We start from the raw sequence: 5,296 nt of genomic DNA, 5'->3' as shown, positions 1-5,296 counted from the left end.
AACTGACCACAATGCCCATTCCCCATCACTCTGTGCTGCTAGGAGGGAGGAGGTAGAGAAATCGAGAGTAAAGCTCAGTCTGGGAAGAAGGGAGGGGTAGGGGGAAGATATTTTTTAAGATCTGGGTTCCTCTCTTTTTGTCCTACTCTGATTTGATCGGTAACTAATTGAATTTCCCCTTCCCCCCCAAGTCAAATCTGTTTTGCCTGTGACTATAATGGGTAAGTCATCCCTCCCTGTCCGCATCTCGACCCATGAACCTTTCCTTATATTTTCTCCTCCCCACCCCAACAGGGGCAGGAGTGAACGACGGGCTCTGTGGTGTTTAGCTGCTGGCTGGGCCTAAACCACAACACATACTCATCAACAGTCCATACAAAGACAAGACCAAAAAGACCTCTGACAGCTATTAAAGCAATCGCCCTTCCACCAGCTTAAGATAACCCTGAAGGAGAGGGAAATTCCACACTAATGACAAAGAGCTGTTCATCAGCCAGACCAGGAGGCAGCATTCAACTTGTGAGAGCAGCACTGGCATTTTCAAAGAGGGGAGGTAGCCTGGCATTCAGAGGACAGATCTTCAGTCATCCTCTGAAATAGACAGAGGCAGTGCAGTTGGGAGTACAAAAGTCGTATCTGAGTGGGAGCCTTGGAAGAACCAAAAGGTCACAAAACACTAGCATGCTTTGCAAGGAAGGGCTCTTGAACAAACTCAGCTGAGATGAGAAAGCCTGGCTGCAGCCAGCCAACTGAATGCAGGCAGAAGTGAGGCTATCTAAATTTTATCTTAGAGAGAATGGACTAGCAAATCTATTTCTGACATTTCTTCCATAGATCTTTCATAAACGTTTGTCACTATGTTATCCATTCCAAAGAGCATAGACAATGCTTTGTTTGCATGTTTAAAAGCTTGCATTGCTATCTAAAATATTCTTGAAAATCAGAAAGGTGACTCCAAGATTCCTATTTAACACTAAAGCAATTGTCACCAGTGGCTGGAGAGAGCCTAAACTAAGACACACATACATGACTTGAGTATATCCAACGGAAAACAGTCCATAGCCCTGCAGATTCTTTAAGAGGCATCTTTAGACCTCCAGTTGCAGGAAGGGAAAGCTGATTCTGCTTGGGCTCTGTCGAAGGAGTCCATTAGGCTGACTGCTTCATACTGTTGATTGTGTTTGGAGAAGACCAGTCCTTAAGAACTGAAGAGAACCTCTGGCACGCACCAAGATAAAGGTTTAACACACCTGTAAACATGCATATGAGCAGCAGTAATAGGAAATCACCCACTAGCGGCAAGTTTATCATTCTGAATACATACTGAGCGAGAAGTATTACTTCCCTGCTGATGATACATCAACCATGGAAGCTGGCAAGGACAGATCAGGTTGGGTATCTCCTGTTACAAATTCCCTTCAACTGAGCTACAATAAAGACAGTAGAAGACCGAGTATATCCAATTACATGCTTGACTGGGGTACTTTAATTTCTGCTGCTTTAAATAAAATTGAACATGCCTCCATACCTTCTCTCCCAGGCTTGCTCCATAGGTATCCTGTACCCCTGTACATTGACTGCTGCAGCAAAGAAGGTACTTTTGTGACTCCAACTCTCATTGTGCAAAAGACTTTTCCCTACCTCAAAGCCAAGAAATTTCATTTTTTTTAGGCCTGTTCATGGGATGGAGCAGATGCACAAGAAAAAACACACAAAGGAATAATTTTCTTCTGGAAAGCCGGCATAACTAAAGCAATTCAACCTTATCATCCAACCCTCCCTCTACCTCATACAGATGCCTTGCAGAACAAGTTTTGCTATTTGCTTTTCTTTACACAGAGATGTGTTTATAGGTTAAAATCTTGAAGATTAAAGGGGACTTAAATCAGTTCAAACAGGAGACATATGCCAAAAAACCTGCCTTCCTTGACAATATCAAATAGGGAGGACAGAAAGAATACTTTCTGTGAGAAGTCTGTCAACAAGGTTCTTTTTCTGCCTTTGCTAGGATTTTAATGAAAGACAAAACCTTTTCCCCTTTTTGCATACAAATCCCACATTGCGTTTCACTTTCCTCAAGAATACTCAGCAAGCACCGAGCTCAAGGGAAGGCAGAAGCTTTTGACAGCATCCTATCCCTACACTTTATTTTAGGGAGAGGCAACAGAGCAGCATGTACATCTCTGCAACAATGAGGATCCTCCAGAAGAGAAGGCAACAATAAAACCAGTCCTCTTCCCTTGGGCACACAAAATTACCCTGTGTTAACCTCTAGTAAACACAGCTTCAGGCTTCCAGATGCTGCCCTGAAAAAGTGCTGAACAAGCTCCACAGGCATCCACCCCTCCCTGAGGACTTAAAATGTCAACAGCTGAAGACTGCATAGTGCCACTGTCTCCTATTGCACAACTAAGCACGACCTTCACACTGTCCAACATGCATCCTGCCATGAAACGTGATGTATACTTGATTATCATGTTTAGGAAGGCACGTACCTGTGTCCCATGGGGGCTTTGAAAGCAGAAAGTCCTACTGTCATCATCGTAAGTTTCCACACCTGAAGGGTCCTCAGGGAGAGATACAGCACTAGAGGCATGGTTGTATTCATCCCTGGGCCAGAAAGCAAACAAACACTCCCATTTCTTAGGTGCCAGAGGAACAGAACAGCCTTAGCTCTCCCTTTTAAATACTGTTATGCAGAAGGAGCTTTCACAGTCTAACCAGGGGAAAAAAAGCCATCTGAAAACTAAAAAAGCCTTTTAACTTTTTAAATTTTATTTTAAAATTCAGTAGTTAATGCCAAAGCTTGTGATTCTGTCAGAAACTATAATTGTGATTCTCCATGTTTACACAGTGATAGCTTCCCCCCCAAAATCTTCTGGTAAGCGCGTAAGCAAGAGCAGTAGGAATTCAGAATGACTACATGGACTACAACTGGCACTAAAGTCGGATTTTTACAGCATTTGCTCTGCAACATTTACAAGAATTAATTGCTCACTTGAGTATTTATATAAGCTCCTCACATGCCATTGCAGGCAAACCACAACTTCACATTTATACAAGCCCAAAATGCTTGGTACATGCCCATGTCTTTCACACGTCACACCATCAATTCCATTCCTTAAGTACTTCCAAGGACTTTAAAGTATGTTGGATATTTTCTTTCTTCAGTGCTTGGCTAAACTGGGAATGTTTGCTAATTTCAGTCCTGCTTTGTAAACTACATCCCTCCAGATTCCCAACCACTTCTTAATCCGACAGTTCCCTCCTAAACTGAGCCTCTTCTCAGCCCAAGTTAACAGTGTTGCTAAAAAGTAGTGGTCCTTGCTCTCCCTCGTGGTCATCACTACTTTTCTGGGGCCGGGAGGGACAGGGGCTGCCAGGTCCTTGAACAGGCTGTGTCCCTCATGATTATTTTAAGCAGACTGTCACCACAGAAAAAAGCCCTGGAATCCCCACCCTGGTTCCCAGCTGTGATTTCCTGCCCTTGCAGCTCCTGGGAAGCAGGTGCATGGCACTGGGGAACAGAGATGGCCAAATCCATTTCAGACATGGCAATCCAGCACAGCCTCTCCTCTGCAGCACTGTGTGGTTGCAGGGATTGCTACTTTTTGCAGCTATCCTCGCTTATCTTGATGTGGAATAATGATAAAACTCAAACTCAAATTTTTGTTTTCTACTGCTTTTGCCCCGTTTCCATCACTGACATCCGTGTTACATTTTACTTCTCCCCTCCAAAAGACTGTCCCCACTTCTGCAAGCTCTAGAGCATTTAAATGAAAGACACTACATTGCCATTCTTTACTGCCCAAGAGAGACACCTGTGCAGCACCAGAAAACAAAACTATGAAACATTATTTAAAATAAATACTGCAAGTATATAAGCAATCACCTTCTCGTTATGCACTTGGGAAGTGCGGAATTGTTTCAAACTCCAAACCACCCCACTGAGCACGTTTTGAGAACACAGCTTTTACTGAAACTTCACTCGAGTTTCAACCACAAGAAAACGTTACATGGTGTTAGCCCGGTCCTGCCTTATGTCACTAAGGTTAATCCTACACTTCAGCTCCCTGCTGTGCACTCAGAGGTGTGCGGGGAGACGTGCTTCAGAACTGCCCCTCGAGAGTCCTCCTGACTGAACAACCGTGCTGGCATCAGTTGTAGAGAAGAATGCAGCCACACACATACCGGTGCTGGTATTTTCTGATCTGCCTTTTATCCAGACAGGTCTCTCTCCATTCTTTTCCCCTCATGTTTCATTAGATCAGCTCAGTTTGCTTTCGTCTGGCTGAAAACTCTGTTTTGACAAAATACACCTTCAGACACTCCTTATTCCACTTCAGTTACACAAACACCTTCTAAGCTAGCCCTCACGGCACAGTCACAGTAAGAAACTATTTCCTGCCCCTCTAACTTGTTGAGATATTTTTAGTCGAAATTGAACGCACATACCTGTGGCAGGTGAGGCACCAGTGAGAATGTGGGTGTGGTGAGATCTTTGCTTTTCTAGTGCCAAGTGTTTCTACAGTTTGTCATTCCAAATCAAGGGAGGTGGCCAGCTGTCTAGGAGTCACTCCTCTCAAGGAGGCTCTTCACCCTTCTACATGGGGCAGCTCTACTTCTCGGGTTTTTCTGGTGACTGCAGGGGGCTAGAGAATCTTTAATCCCATCAAGGGGCAAGACAGAGCCCCTCTGCTGTTGCAGCCTTCCACATGGGAAAGAAGACAGATGCTAGAGACTCCATCAATTAAGGAAAGCCTCATACTACCTCCGAAAGGAACAACCCTGCCCTACCTCCTCCAGCAGTAAAACGCCCTTCGCACCACAAGACTGGTTCAGAACTGACTCTGCCTGCCACCCGTTACATGGCTGGGAATAAAAGGTTTTCCAGAGTCCTGGGAGCTTCAGAGGGTTTTAATCTTCATTTGCTGATAGCATGACCAACTCTATCCTGCTTCTGAAGGACAAGACATTTTGTCCAAGAATCCAGCAGGATGGAAGACTAGTTGTGAGAGTTCCGTTGCTCCACAGAGAACAAGCATTTGCATCTCCACACACACCTTCACTCATTTTATTCCCCCCCTCTTGATGCATTCTAGGGCTGTTTCCTCTTACCTACAGGGAATCCTACCAAGGGCCCTGCAGAATTAACACTCTCATCATTGGGCTTCCAGACCTGGCTCTCAGCACTAGGACCCATGGAAGATGCAGTCTCTTCCTGCTTTATAAGAATGCTCTAAGCAGTCAACATACCCAAGATCCATACCCTTATGTACCTGCCACTGATCCTAGG

This window comes from Eurypyga helias, unplaced genomic scaffold, assembly GCF_000690775.1.
Source record: "Eurypyga helias isolate BGI_N326 unplaced genomic scaffold, ASM69077v1 scaffold6498, whole genome shotgun sequence".
NCBI lineage: Eukaryota > Metazoa > Chordata > Aves > Eurypygiformes > Eurypygidae > Eurypyga > Eurypyga helias.
This window is presented reverse-complemented; position numbering follows the sequence as displayed.